The following is a 15,229-nucleotide window of genomic DNA, read 5'->3' as shown; positions in this document are numbered from 1 at the left end:
GTGTCTTATAGTTTCAGTGTAAAATTCTTTCACCTCGGGGCAGCCTGGGTGGCTCAGCAGTTTGGTGCCACCTTCAGCCAAGGGTGTGATCCTGGAGACGGCAGATCGAGTCCCACGTCAGGCTCCCTGCATGGAGCCTGCTTCTCCCTCTGCCTGTGTCTCTGCCTCTCTCTCTCTGTGTCTCTCATGAATATAAATAAATAAAATCTAAAAAAAAAAAAAGAATATTTAAGAAAAAAAAAGTCTTTCACCTCCTTGGTTAAATTTATTTCTAGGTATTTTATTCTTTTTGATGCAGTTATAAGTGGGATTGTTTTCTCAATTTCTCTTTCTGATAGTTTGTTATTAGAGTGTAGAAATGTAACTGATTTTTATAAATTGATTTTGTATCCTGCAACTTTACTGAATTCATTGATTAGTATTAGAACTAATACTAATTGGTTTTCTATTTATAATTTACTATATAGTCTCTCTATATTATATATTTTTTATAAATTTATTTTATTATTATTGAGGAAATTTTAAAACATACCCTGTAGGCAGAATTCTAAGATAGTTCCATGATCACTACCTCCTACTGTTATGGCTATGATTAGGTTTCATTATATGGCAAAGATGAAGAGATCTTTGCAAATGTAGCTGAAGTTTCTAATAAATTAACCTTAAGTTAATCAAAAGAGAGATTTGCCAGAATGGGTATGACCTAATCAGGCAAGCTCTCTTTAAAAGAAACTCAAAGCAATAGATCTCTCTCCTGCTGGTCCCAGTGAAGCCAACAGTCAGACTGGGATTTCCTAAGGAGAGTGGCAGCCCATAGGAGCACAGATCTTGGTCTTACAACTGCAAGGAACTGAATTTGCCAGCCACCTGAGTGAGCTTGGAAGCACTTCCTTCTCAAGCTGAGCCACTAGCTGGGAACCCCGCCCAGTTGCTACTTTACTGTTGCCTTGTCAGACCCTAAGCAGAGGACCCAGCTAAGCATTCTTGGGCTCATAATCCATGGAAACTTTTAATAAGTGTGAGATATTAAATGTGTGTTATTTTAAGCCACTGAGCTTTGTAGTAGTTTGTTGTGCAGTGATGGAAAACAGATAAACACACAAAAGTAGAGAGAGCAGTACAATGAAGTGCTTTTCAAACCATAGTCTATGGACCCTGGTGTCCACAGTCTGTTTCTGATCCATGAGAAGTACAGAAGTTGAAGATAAACACTGAGAAACTTTCATAGCAGTATGACATTACCATGACCTTAAAGTGTGTATCACTGGACTCGTCTCAAGGAGCAGGATGTAGACCAGTTTGGGTTTGTTAAGCTTACATGATAAGTTGTATGTGGTGCGACCTGTGTACCAGATACACATTACAACATGCATAATTTTTTTTACAACATGCATAATTTTAAGTTTAGTTTGGCAACTAAAATCTGAAAGTGTACAAAAATATGGGAAATGTAAGTATTTTTATGACTTTTAAAACAATCAAGTTTGTTTTTTAAAAGATTTTATTTATTCATTTGAGACAGAGAGATACAGAAAGCATGAGCAGGAGGAAAGGCAGAGTGAGAGCGAGAAGCAGACTCCCCCCTAAGCCAGGAGCAGATGTGGGGCTTGATTCTGGAACCCCAGGATCATGACCCGAGCCAAAGGCAGATACTTAATTGTATGAGCCATACAGGCACCCCTAAAGTTTGTTTTTAATTTGCCAAATTGTTGGCTAAATAGCTAGGAAATAACAATAAGAAATAACAATGCAGTAGTTTGTTTTTATTTATTTATTTTTATTTAGTTAAAGTAAGCTCTAGGTCCAACATGGGGCTTAAACTCACAACCGTGAGATCAAGAGTCACATGCTCTACCGACTGAGCCAGCCAGGGGCTTCCCTCAGTGATTTATTCTTAACTCTGTTATTTTGATCCCATGTTTCAACAACCATAGCTTGACATAGTCAGGAACTGCCCAGTAATACAGAATTCCAACCCATAGAGCAAATAAGCCAGTGGAGAATTTTTCATTGTAGCTTAAAGAGTGCAAGATTTGTTAATGTTGCAATTCTAGTGTGTGTGCAACTTGAACATGATGGTTATAGGAACAGTTCCTTTTGACTTCATTGTCAATTAGTACACCTAGCTCTGAACTATTATATAAAACCATGAAAGAATACATTGTCAACAAATGTAGTTTGGAGCTAAAGTTTTATGGAGGAGAGTGTGTTCTGCTAGCCCAGCTGAATGCAGAGGAGCACAGGAGAATGTTCTGGAGCAGTCATCTGGATTAAGGAGCACATGAATCAGTGCATTGCCTCCTTCACTGGGAAAGTCTTGCTACAAAAAAAAAAAAAAAAAAAAAGAAAAGAAAAGAAAAAAAAAAAGAACCAAAACCAAAAAATCAGATGAACTAAATAGCATACTTAGTGATTAATTAAGAATCTGTGAATTACATAAAGGCAAATGCATTAAATTAAAGATCATCCTCCTTTGATGTGAAGATGGAAGTGGAGCCGAATTTCTTACTGCGTGTTGAGGTACAATGTTGGTGGGGAGAATTCTGCTAGAATGAAATGCAGAACAATTCATTATGTTTCTGAGCGATAAGGGATCAGTTTGATCTAATGCTTAAAGATGTGACTTCGACATCCAGACTTGCTGATTTGTCTGATAGCTTAGGTATTTTTAATTATCTTAAAACTTCCTTTAAAGTAACAAAGGAGGGATCCCTGGGTGGCGCAGTGGTTTGGCGCCTGCCTTTGGCCTAGGGCGCGATCCTGGAGACCTGGGATCCAGTCCCATGTCGGGCTCCCGGTGCATGGAGCCTGCTTCTCCCTCTGCCTGTGTCTCTGCCTCTCTCTCTCTCTCTGTGTGACTATCATAAACAAATTAAAAAAAAAAATTAAAAAAAATAAAGTAACAAAGGAATGCAAGAGGTCAAAAGTTAAAACAAAAGTTAACGTTTCTGTAGATTTCTATGATGTATTTCAGCACCAATCAGAAATGTAGATGGCAGCCTATTACCGTACACTTGTACATCTATGAATTTGAATTTTATCTTCCATCAAAATATAATGCACATTGGGGCAGCCCGGGTGGCTCAGCGGTTTAGCGCCACCTGCGGCCGGGGGTGTGATCCTGGAGATCGAGTCCCCACATCAGGCTCCCTGCATGGAGCCTGCTTCTCCTTCTGCCTGTGTCTCTGCCTCTCTCTCTCTCTCTCTCTGTGTTTCTCATGAATAAATAAATAAAATCTTATATATATATATATATATATATATATATATATATATATATATACACATATACATATATATATGATGCACATGTAAGGAATCTGTGGCTCTGGAATCAATTTTTTAAAATCATAAGATATGGGTAATTTAAATTGAACTACAACTTTACAGGATAAGTTGATGGCACTGGCTACTGATCAAAGACTGAAGATGAATTCTTAAAATACAGCATTATTTGTTTCATTTTTGTTAGAAGTTAAAAGGATATCCTGAGCTTGTTGATATTACTGTAAACTCTCTTCTGCCATTCCAGTCAACACACCTCTGTGAGGTTGATTTCGCTACCAGAAGTGTCATGACAACAAAACATAGAACATATTATTGTCAGCATATTATAATAATAAACATATTATTGTCAGCAATCCAAACTAGGATAGATAAATTAACAAGCAAGTCAGCTCACCTGTCACATTAAAAACTTCAAATATTGACATATATGATTTTTGTTCAAACTATGTGCAGAGGGATTTAATATGGGAAATCTCTATCTTATTCATAACTCCCTGAGTTATGATTGGGGAATTGCAAAAAGTTATGAATGTAAAGTAGCAATTCTCCATATTCATCACTTATAGACACATATTCGATGGAAAATATGTATAGTTTTTTATTTTTATTTTTTAAAGATTTTATTTATTTATTCATGAGACACAGAGAGAGGCAGACATAGGCAGAGGGAGAAGCAGGCTCCCTGTGGGAAGCCCAATGCAAGACTTGATCCCAGGATACTGGGATCACACCCTGAGCCAAAGGCAGACGCTCAACCACTGAGCTACCCAGGCATCCTGAAAATATGTATAGTTTAAAGAATTCTATTCTCTTTCCGTATGGTATATTTGTTCTGATTGCATTTATTGAAATATAATTTTATATGTGTGAACCTAATGAAGAATTTAGATTTATATGTTGTATGTCCTTTTTTAAATCACTTAGCTGTTTTGGCAATTCATTTTTATTGCACTTTATAGAAGTATAGAAATTAGAATTTTTTTTAAAAAGCAAACCAGTCCTCTCTCCCACTTGGATGAGAAGTTGCATGACTGTAAAGCTACAGAGGCCAATAGCTAAACCTACAAAGACCCATCACCTTTCAACATTCTTGTCTCAGCTATTCTCCCACTTATATATTTTGCTGGAGTATTTTAAAGCAAATCCCAAAGAATATATACTTTTATATGAAAATACTTCTATATGTACCTAGAAAAGTAATAACTTAAAAACTCTAACCACAATATTATCATATTCAACAAAATAAGTAATTTCTAATAGTATCTAATATCTGGCTTATATTTGCTTTTCCCTGATTATCTCAAAAACATATTTTTATAGTTGTTTTGTTCAAATCAGAGTGAAAATAAGAGCCACACACTCTTTGGTTGTGATGTCTCAACTCTCTTCTGATCTAACAACACTGTCCTCTTTTTTTTATGCTAGATGTCTATTGAACAATCTGAGTTATCTGTCTAGTTGGATTTCTAACATTTCTGGATTTGGCTTATTGTTTCCTGGGACTGTCTGTTAGCCTGTAATTCTATCCTTGATAGCTCCTTCTCCTGAGAGTTAGAGTCAAAGCCTTCATTAAATTCAGACCAGTTTCCTTTTTCCAAAATGACTTCCTAGGTGGAGCTGTGAACTTCCTCCAGCATCACATCAACCCAACAGGCACATAAAGTCTGGTTGCCCACTTTTGAAGATGCTAACATTGATCAGTTGGTTTTGTTTTTCACCCTGATCCATTCATTATAATATTCTCCATTGGCTTTTAGTGAATGGTTTGCAGTCATTAATTATTACTACCTGGATCTGTTTTTCATTAGGAATTCACAAAATGGTGATTTTCTAATTATCTTATTCCTTCTTCATTTATTAGCTTGAATGGCTTTCTAGAGAAGGAAACATACCCTCTTTATTTGATTATCTTGAAATATAGTCTATAGAGAAAAGCAGGATAAATGCTCGATTCTTTCCTTTCTTTTATTGATTTTCAGGAGAAATTTGTGCCTTAGCAACTTCCCAAGATGATTGATTAATTTTTTTTTTTTAGTATCAATGTGAATTCATCGATTTTCATATAGTTGCTGTGTTTCCAGACATTGTTATCATTATTCAAATGGTCTCACCTTTGGGCAATGGGAGTTCCTTTAAGCTGGCTCTTGGGTTGTTTTTGTCATCACTCTGGTCATGGTTGAGAGCTCCTTGTTTTCAGGGATGACAAGATGTGCCAGGTTTATGTTATATACTGAGTATGCTATATTCCCCACATCTGGAATCAGTCATTTCTCTAAGGAATCCTGGTTCCTTTTAGCGGGAGTTAGTATTTAGGGACCCCATTGTGTTCTACATGTCCAATTTCTTTAAATTCTTTTTCTTCTGGACTAGAAGAACTCACCAGGGACTGAATACATTGGAATTTGGGGCCAAGGCCATTGCTTTGTTTTGAGAGCCTAGTGTTATGTGTCATCCTCAGGGAGCCAGTGGGGAGGGGACCTGGGTCTCCTGACCCAGTGCCAGAAAGTGACGCTGGTGCCACCCCCTGAAACATCTAGTTTCATGCATGCATTCCTTAGTTTATTCTTCATTCATTCATTCATTCATTCAACAAATATGTAATGAGTACCTATTACATCTATTGTTTCAGGCCCCAGAGGTGTAGCAATGAACAAATGGTACAGTCCCTGCTACCATGGAGATGAGTTTCCAGGGAGGGGAAGAAGACAACAGACATACATGTGATAGGATGTGGGAGGTGCTTTTCTATTCAAAGTAGTCTGATGAATGTTGGTGCAGAGACGTGGAGGCAGTGAGGAAGGATGCCAGGCAGAAGTCTGGGGGAAAGTGCTGGAGCAGAGGGAATGGCCAGGGTAAGAGCCCCAAGTCAGGAGCCCCAAGTCACTGATTCAAACACGGCAGACACTGACAAATTCTTTGCTATACAAGGTTTCAACACTTCTTATCAGTTGCGAACTATTTTTTTCACAGTAAAATTTTAAACTTTCCAGCTTGTCTTTCAATGGTGATCTTTTATATAGTGACTTTTATGTCATCACTCATGATGTCCTACAATATATACCATCTTCTCCCTACCCCATGCTCATATTCTTAAGAATAACTTTACCAGTTCCAGAAATCATAGGTGTTTGTTGCAGAACACATAGAAAGCACCAAAAACAAACAAAACAAAACCACAGAACAAAATAAAATGAAAACAAAACAGAAGCCATCTGTTGTCCCCTCCACTCAGAATTAGCCTCTGTAATATGGCAGTTGGTGCCCTTCCATTCTTTCACAAAAATATTGCGCAGCTGTGAGTTCTACATTCTGCCTCCCTACTCTCAGACATGGTCTTCAGTGGGTGTAGAAATTTCTAGCTTTTATCTGCTCGATACTTCCTTGTCAGAGCCTGAGGTCCTTGCTGAGCTCTGGCTTACACCTGCTGGCTCAAAATGTCCCGCCCTGGGCGTGCCCTGGATCCCATCCTTTCTTGCCTCCAGGGGACATGCCAATGGACCCTGCCATTTCCGGATCACCAACCAGTCCTTGTTTCTTGGTCAGATAGAAGTGACAGGGACAATGTTTCCTCCCTCTCATTTCTTCTTCCTACACAGAGAGATCATGGTGGAGGGGGGTGAGGGACAGAGGAGAGGAGGCAACTCTATTTCAAAGGTAACAGTGGAGCAGAATGTAATCCATGCTCCTTAAAAGAATTTATTTTAGGGTAAAATGGAATTTTCATTTACTGAGTTTGCTTTCATTACCCAAGGCCATGTGTGGTATTATCACAGAGGACCTGTTCATTTGATGAGTCCCATCAACAGTTACCTGAGCACTTACATATGGGAAATATTCCTAACAGATTTAGACACGTGTCGGGGGCTGGTGGTGAAAAATCCACCCAAATGAGAACAAACAGATACCAGGTGTTAGGATTTCAATAGATCTTTCGGGGAAAAACAGTTCAATTCAACTACAATAGGTACCTTGATACTAACAAAAAAGTATTTTTGCAACACAGAATAGCACAGTTTTTGGAAGACAGATTGTGGTTCCAGAATATCTAGATCGAACCCCCAGCTTTGCTGCTTCTTAGCTGTGTGATCCCGGGAAAGATAAAGGGTAACCTGTACATTCATTTCTGCATCTGTAGAATAGGGATGATGCTAATACAAGTACCAGCCTCCTGGGGACTCTAAGTGGATCTTGTGACTTAGCACATGTATGGCACTTCCAACAGCGCTGACATTTAGCAGGTGCCCAGCCCACATTGGCCGTGGTGGTTGGTCGGAGTGCTTCACTGGTACTAACCTTCTTAATCTTCAGAACAACCCAGTTAAATCCATATTAGCATCATCCCCATTTTACAGAGGGTTTAACTGGGGCAGACAGGTTAAAAACTGGTCCAAGATCCCATGCCCTGGAAAGTGGCACAGCAGAATTCAACGGCAGTCTCGGCTTGGAGCCTGTACTTCACTGTAAAGTCTGATAGAATTATCCACTTCTAATCTACCTGGTATTCCCCTCCAGACCCACGGACTCTGTTTCTTGTGAATACTATTTCGTCTTCAAACACGGATATGAATATGGGGCTAAGTTTCAGATGAGGCTTTTGGTGCCTCCTCAGTCCTTCAGCTGTGGTCCCTTATCCTGGGCTGTCCCCACTGCTCCAACTGCACAGACTTTTGGCCTTCACAACAAACTCCCCAGACCCTTCCTGCCTTTGCTTACTTGCAGGGAGCTGCCAGCAAGACTTCAGTTACAAAATATGTCTCTTGGCAGAGGGTTGTCCTCATGGTCTACTGGCCATCTCTCGACATTTGCCCCTTCTCCCTTGTGGTGTTCCTTTCTTAGAAAAGACTCATTTCCAACACTGGTTATGTCATGCTTTATTTGCATCTGTAAAAGATGGCCCCTTTCACAGAGTTCACACCACAGGTGCCGGTGAGCATGAGTCAGAAGACCACATGGGGATAGAGAGGTGGCCATACCTGGCCACAAAGGAAGGAGGGGCCTGACTTGACAGGGTTCATTTTGGAGGAATTTATTCAGAGGCTGCTTTGGGCCAGGGCTGAGAATAAATGAGGAAGGAGTTCTCAGCCTGGTCTTGTAGTCTAGGGCAAGGGGGGCGGGGGATGGAGGATGGGGAGTGTGGATAGATGCATAGCGGCCCCAGGGTATGGCCAAGATATGGCTATAGACGGTGTGTAAAGGTCAGAGAGGGCTTCCTGGAGGAGACCCTGAGCTGAGGCAGATCCAGGTTTGACCAGAGCATCATCACTGTGTAATGTCACCAGCCTCTTTGGCTTTCTTTCCTCACTGGCTAAACAGGGCTGTGGGAACAATGAAATGTGCACCATATGTGGCACCCAAGGGTTGCCCTATAAGTCACAGTGGGCAGTGCTATTGCTAATATTGTACCTACCATTAATGACAATGATTGCTTCCTAATGACATGCCCTCCTCATGTTATATTCAGAGATTACATTCACTTCTAGTAGCAAATCCCACCCTATATACAAATACAGTTCTTTAAAAATGTGATTATATATAGATGAAGAAGTTTTTTAAAAAGGGGTTATAAATTGATTTCATCTCAGACCATTTTGTACAGCTCTGGCACTGACCATCTCCCACTTTCTTCTCAATGAGTGTGCCATGAGTCCCATTAAACATTTGGGGATTTGCAGAGCCAGAATCAGACTTTCTATCCCTAGTGCTGGGACTTGCTTCAATGACAACAAAGATGTTTCCTGTGCCTTTAACACATTATTAGGGATGTGTAATTTTGACAGTGGTGGAACATTCTTGGCTCCCTGGGATCACATCCTAGTGATGATTCTTTTATACTATTGCCATTATTTCTCCACAGAGTACAACTGAGCAAAGCCAAGTTACTGAGACATAAATGGTTGTAAGCATGTCATTGCATTAAATGGATGTTTTCCTCCTGTGGCCTTTAATAATTTATACCTTAAAGAAGACAAGTGGCTGTCCAGCTAGCTAATTAAAAATACTGGATCTCACAGATGAGAAGTATGGTTCTTATTAAAGTGTCCATTTGCTGCCTTGACAGTTTCTAAGAAGCAAATATTTCTACTGCTCCAGATATAAAGAAATTAAGTGACTCAGCCATGGGAATCCACTTTGGAAAAACAAATGAATCCGGTAGACTCCCTGTGATGACACAGCCTCGGTGCAAAATCAGATGATGAAGTAGAGTGCCAGCAGAAAAAAAAAAATGCAGTTCTCATTAAATAAAGGGAATTGGAACCTTCTTGATTCCAATCAGCCTCTGGTCCACCCATTTCTGTAGTTTCACAAGGAGGGGATTTATTGGACATAAGTACCAGGCATCACCTCACTGGGGGGCAGGACTTCACTGAGGCACAGTTCTCTGGCAAGGCCGCCCTAGATGAAAGCTCTAAGGACCACCAGTCATACGTGCTGGGGATCACATGCCTCTGCAACCCCTCCAAAGTCCTCTGATAGTCAAGGGACAAAACAACGTTTTTTAAAAAAGGCATAAATCCCAACCAAAAGTAAAGAGACTAGGCCAAGAAAGCACCACAGAGAGAAGGCAGCAAATATGGGAAGTAGCTCTCTGTGTGGTCCTTGGCCTAGCACGTTCAGGAAGCTGAGAAGCCTGCAGGCCCCGAGGTCGGGGGGCTGACACCACACCCGGGCTTTGGGATAGAAACTGCAGGTGCAGGTAAGGCCTGAGAAAGATGCAAATGCACCCTGATATCTGGGAGCTGGCCTGGCACCTACAACCAGGCCATGTTCTCCTGTTGGACACAAGCAGTTGCACAGAATACCTACATCAAGACAAGGCTACTCTGACTAGACACAGAGAACAGCAGGACAGTCCCTGACTACACCTGAGCAGTGACAGCACCCGGAGCACTGACCCACCTGAAGAATGTTCCAGAGACCACCGCCCCTTCCTGACTAAGGCAGATGACCAAGGCGTCTCTACTGATGACAGGTTAGCCTACTTTATGCCCTGCGACTCCTAGATGAAATACATTATGTTGTCACAAGATCCGTCTTCGTTGCTTCGTTGCTGCACTGCTCACTCCCTGAGCTTCCCCCAAATCAAAGACTCAAGTCCAATCAGACCCTAGGTCCTTCCTAACACTCACTGAGACACCCACATTTCTCCGTGTTGGGCCTCTCTCAACGCAAGGAGACCACAAACCTGACTTTGACCACCAGGTGTGCTCCCAATGGTCTCTGATGAACACTGACAGGCCCGGAGCCCACCAGCTGCCCCACCCCAGTACAGGCAGCCAGGGATAGCAGGGTACCCTGGAGAGATTGGCCCCAGGGGACAGGGGTCACAGGAGCACCTGGCCCTGCTCAGGAAGGGACGTGTTCTCCAAAACAGGGGCATTCATTGAATGATGACATCACAGCTAGCCCGCCCGCCCCTCCCAAGCCTCTTCCCCCACCTGGCCCTCAGAAAAGACAGAGAGGAACCCAGACTGTCACAGGAAGCAGAGACAGTGGCAAGAGATGAAAAGAATGTCCAAAGCTGAAACATATTCTTTAATAAATACATCACAAGAGCAAGAAAAGGCAGAAGGGAAGTTAAACGTTAAAAAAGATTTATGAGCTTTATCAACCAATAGCCAAGTGTGGACCTTACTTGGATTCTGATTTAAATACACCACAAAAACAAAACCATTTGGGGCACCTGGGTGGGTCAGTTGGTTAAGCGTCAGCCTTTGGCTCAGGTCATGGTCCCGAGGTGCTGGGATCGAGGCCCACATCTAGCTCCTTGCTCAGCAGTACCTGCTTCTCCCCCTCCCTCTGCCTGCTACTCCCCCTGCTTGTGCTCTAATAAATAAATAAAATCTTTAAAAAAAAATTATGAAAAAAGTAGGGAGGGATGAATATTGATTGCATCTTTGGTGATATGAGGAAATTGTCCAAATTTTTTAGATGGGATTATTGGGATTATATTTACATAAAAGATTCCTTATCTTTCAGAGGTACCATGTAAATATGTACAAGTGAAATATTTTGAATTCTGGAATTTGCTTCAAAATTCCTCTGGGGGGTGGGATAAAGATGAACCAGGACTGGCACAAAGGGAGGTATACAGAGGTTTACTACTCAATTAGCTCTACTTTTGAATGTGTTTGAAATTTTCCACAATAGAAAGTAAACAAAAACAAGATAAAACAAAAATAAAACAAAAGTAACTCCTAAACGTTAATGTTTTTCCTTTTTGTTTTGTTTTGTTTTGTTTTTTAAGGAATTTTATCTTTAAGTAATGCCTACATCCAACGTGGGATTTAAACTCACAACTCCAAAATCAAGAGTCACATGCTCTGCCAATTGAGCCAGCCAGGTGCTCCAGGGTATCTTTCTGTAACCTCATAAAAATGTCTCTGCTTATCCATAACCGTCCTAGACCTCAAGCCAGGAAGATATCAGAGCAGTCCATCCTCAAAGTCTGCTGACACAGAAAACAAGGCTTTAGGAAGCTCTTTGAAAATGGTATAAACGTTATCAAGGAGGTAGAGCAGGGAGGTGAGAAGACAGCCCCAAGTATAGTTGTACATTGCTGCCTCTTCTCCTCCCTACTTCTCTGCCCCTACTATTCAGTGAGACTGTGGTATCTGCAGACAAGGCCCTTTTCATAAGCCAGAAACCAGTGATGCCCATATCACTGGGTAGGTTGGCTGGGGTGTTCTGGAGATCAAAATGCAATTGGTGGCTTCAAGGTCATATTTGGCCATGGGTAGGGACAGAGAGGTGGCTTGCCTTTGATACAAGGAAGGGGATGGAAATGCCCCACTGATGGGGTGATAAATGGGAGGTGGGCATTGGGAAGGAGAGGATAACCCCATCTATGGCATCTGAATTGTTGTCAGAATGAAGGTGAGATGGGATTTGACTCCTGGAGGCAAGGATCTAGAGCTTGGTGTTTTGCTAGCTATGTGTCCAGCACCTAGGACAGCTCTCAGTATTGCCCCTGGATCCTTGCAGGGATGAATGAGAAGAAAACCAAATGCTTCTGCTGGGGATTTACCCCCAAAGATACAGATGCAGTGAAACGGCAGGACACTTGCACCCTAATGTTTATAGCAGCAATGTCCACAATAGCCAAACTGTGGAAGGAGCCTCGGTGTCCATCGAAAGATGAATGGATAAAGAAGCTGTGATCTATGTATACAATGGAATATTACTCAGACATTAGAAAAGACAAATACCCCCCATTTGCTTCGACGTGGATGGAACTGGAGGGTGTTATGCTGAGCGAAGTAAGTCAATCGGAGAAGCACAAACATTATATGGTCTCATTCATTTGGGGAATATAAAAAATAGTGAAAAGGATTAAAGGGGAAAGGAGAGAAAATGAATGGGAAATATCAGAGAGGGTGAGAGTGCATGAGAGACTCCTAACTCTGGGAAACGAATAAGGGGTAGTGGAAGAGGAAGTTGGCAGGGGGTTTGGGTGACTGGGTTACGGGCACTGAAGAGGGCACTTGGCGGGATGAGCACTGGGTGTTATACTATATGCTGGCAAATTGAACTCCAATAAAAAATATACAAAAATTTAAAAAAAAAGAAAGAAAACTAAGTGCTTCTTTCTGTAAAGAAAACCAAGTGCTAAGATGGTAGCTAAAGGGTGGGGGCAGAGGGAAGAAATCTCTGTGGAAAGCTGTCAGGAGACCAGGAAGGTGAACCCAGGGAGGAGAGATTTAAGCTGAGTCCTCAAGAATGAGAGCTGAGGAAGAGCATTTCAGATGGGATGACCACATTGCGCATAAACCCCAAGTCAGGAGAGGTGTACTCTGGTGAGGGCAGAGGAGGACAGGGTCTCTGGGGCCTTTGGAGGGCACATAATGAACCTGGAGCAAAAGGACCCAGACACAGGGCTTCCTAGGCCAAGGTAGAGCTACTGTTTTAATTCTGGGTGCTATGGGAAGCAATTGGAAGGTTTAAGCTGTGAAGTAATATGATTTGATTTACATCTTCAGAAAAAGCATTGTGGCTACTGTCTAAAGAGTAAGCCATGGGGAGCAGAGTATACAGGGGGCAGCTGGAGATGATAAGAGATGTCTGGATAAGAGATGATGGTGGCTGTTTGGACAGAGAGGATGTATTGGAGATGGCAAGAAATAGCTGGATATAAGTAACCATTGGAGAGACAGCTGACCAGGTGTGGTGATACATTTTATGTGGACAGAGGAAACCCATGACTTCTGGCTGGAAGGATGGTGTTGTAATTCACAGAGATGAGGAAAACAGAACAGACTTTGAGAGAAAAATTATGAGTTCAGAGTTGGATGTATTGTGTTTGTAAAGTTGATTGGCAATGTGGAGTGGAGATATGAAGGAGGTGTTCCTAGAGGAGGAGGAGGAGTCCAGAGGTGGAGTTTGAACTGGCAGCTCTCACAGCATAAGGGGGATTAAAATCTAGAGAGGTTAGAGGGCACAGAGAGACGAAGTGGCCCTGGAGTAGCTGGCACAGGAGACCAAGCAGGAGGGAGAGTGGTCAAGGAGGCAGGGCACTGATCTGGCCCTAAGTGCCTTCTCCAGTGTCTCTCCCTCTGGTTGGCAAGACTCTCTGCACTTCAGCCAACCTAGGGGACCCCTGAGGCTGGAACAAACCATTTCTACTAGAGCCTCTGCACATGTGCTCTGTTCCTCTTGCCCATGATGCTCTCCTTAATCTTCTAGGCTTTTCTCAATTCTGGCCATCCTTTAAAACTCAGCTCACCCTGCCTTGATGTCACCCTAGGGAAAGCATCTCACTTCCCACCTCTGCTTGGCTCTGTGTTGCAAACCAGAGCTAGCCTGCCTCTCACTTGCACATTTTCCAGGCAGGCACTGAACATTCATCCATGGTGCTCCCCAAACCACACAGAATGCTAATCAAGCCCTTCAAGTGCTTTGCTAAAGTGCTCTGCCCCTCTCTGTACTTGAGGTAAAGGGAAACCGCCGCCCCCCCCCGCCCCCCCCGCCACCCCAACTCTTAGGCCTTTTATGTTCTAGATGAGGGTATGGATGAGAGTCCCAGGACCTTTGGGCAAGTCCTGCATCATAGGCTTGCACTCTACACTAGAACACGGCAGGGATATGGTGCCTCTGCTCTTTTAAAGTGCTCACTTACCATGCTTTATTTCAAGGGGCAAAGGATTGGGAAGTGGTGGTAGCCCTCATGTGAGCCGTGGAGCAGAGGCAGGATTTAGAAAGGGAGGGAAAAGGAAAGGAGAGCAATAGTGGAGGATAGGAGGTCATGGGGTCGAAAACTGGCAATTGGCATCTGGGGCCATTTCACTGATTCTCTTTTGACAAAAAGAATGCTTTGCCTCAGTCATGTCACAATGGGCAAGCATTCCCTTTTTTAACCAGCTAAGATGTACAAAGGTATCTTTCATGCACCTTCTTTTGGAGCCTCTCATTCTAATCACAGTGACTGAACCTCAGGGTAGGGCAGGTCCCTGAGAGCCAGGGAGGAGAGTTGTCAAGGGCTGGGCAGGTAGCAGGGAGCCAGTGTGGGTCCTAGAGGAGAGGAGGGGCATCACAAGAGCCCCCTGAGATGAAGACCTGAGAAGGGGCTGGAGGTTGAGAAGTCAGTGAGATGCTCCTCCTGCCATCCAGGTGGGAGGCCAGAACCTTGAGATGTCCTTAGGATCAGAGCACCGCTGGGCCTAAGGCCGCAGATATCTCCTAGGAGAGGTGGGTCCAAGGCCAAAGGAAAGGAGTAGGTAGAGATCTCTGCAGGGAGTTTTCTCAGGGTTCAGAGAGGGAGCGTGCAGGGAACCAGACAGACCCCCTTAGCAGTCTCATCCAGCTGCTTTTGTTTGCTACTTTGGGCTACATCAAGAGAAATCCTATAGGCCTTTGGGACTGGCCAAGCCACCCCTGGAATGCTGAGAGCCATGGTCCTAGGAGGAGGCCACCTGGGGCTGTCTACCCTGGGGCTGAAAAGACCAAA

Source organism: Vulpes lagopus, chromosome 1 (assembly GCF_018345385.1).
Source record: "Vulpes lagopus strain Blue_001 chromosome 1, ASM1834538v1, whole genome shotgun sequence".
Lineage (NCBI taxonomy): Eukaryota > Metazoa > Chordata > Mammalia > Carnivora > Canidae > Vulpes > Vulpes lagopus.
Note: the sequence above shows the minus strand (reverse complement) of the source record.